Source organism: Aegilops tauschii, chromosome 4 (assembly GCF_002575655.3).
Source record: "Aegilops tauschii subsp. strangulata cultivar AL8/78 chromosome 4, Aet v6.0, whole genome shotgun sequence".
Taxonomy (NCBI): Eukaryota; Viridiplantae; Streptophyta; class Magnoliopsida; order Poales; family Poaceae; genus Aegilops; species Aegilops tauschii.
Window position 1 is genome coordinate 393,352,308 of NC_053038.3, and position 723 is coordinate 393,353,030.

Sequence of the window (723 nt, forward strand, 5' to 3'; positions counted from 1 at the left end):
AGCAGATCAGAGCTAATATTTACATCACAACTGAAGACAAAGTTGTGAGAAGGTGTTAAATTAAAATTGATCCATGCTTTGATTGGCAGCAACGTCCCCCCAGCTCTGTCTAAATCAACAAGGCATGTTGGGAAAAAAAGTAGTTGTCTGGAGCATGCAACATTCCGATCATTTTGTGCAGTTCCACTAAAATAGAGCTGAGCGTCCCTGTTCCAAAGATACTAAGTGTGATTAAAATAATAGAGGACTGTTGATGAAACAATAAACACACAAATAGAAGTTGGTCACCTTTGCAGTCTCTCTTAAGACTAACTAGTTGGAGAAGATTAAGCAAATAGTTGGAGAAGATTAGGCTCGGAGTTGGATGAGGAGGATAGAGCAAAACCAATCTCCCTTTGCGCAGTCACACTGAAATGTAGAGACGTTCCCCTGTGTGACATTTTAGTACAACTTCGCAAAACAATCTTAGGAAAAAAGTGATTTGTGCAGTTCACCAAAAGGTCGCAATAGCAACGAGGTGAAATGGATAGCTCTGTTTGCAAAAAAGAGGTAGAGAGGAAACAATTACTGGCCAATAACAGTTGATGACACATACGACGACAAAAAAGAAGCATATTCCTTGTCCTAAGGGAAGATAACAACACGGTTGTGTTTGTCTAAAACAGTGTGAGGACGAGATTGCAATATGGAAAGTACGCCGGACGAGCTACGTTTTGGGCAAAG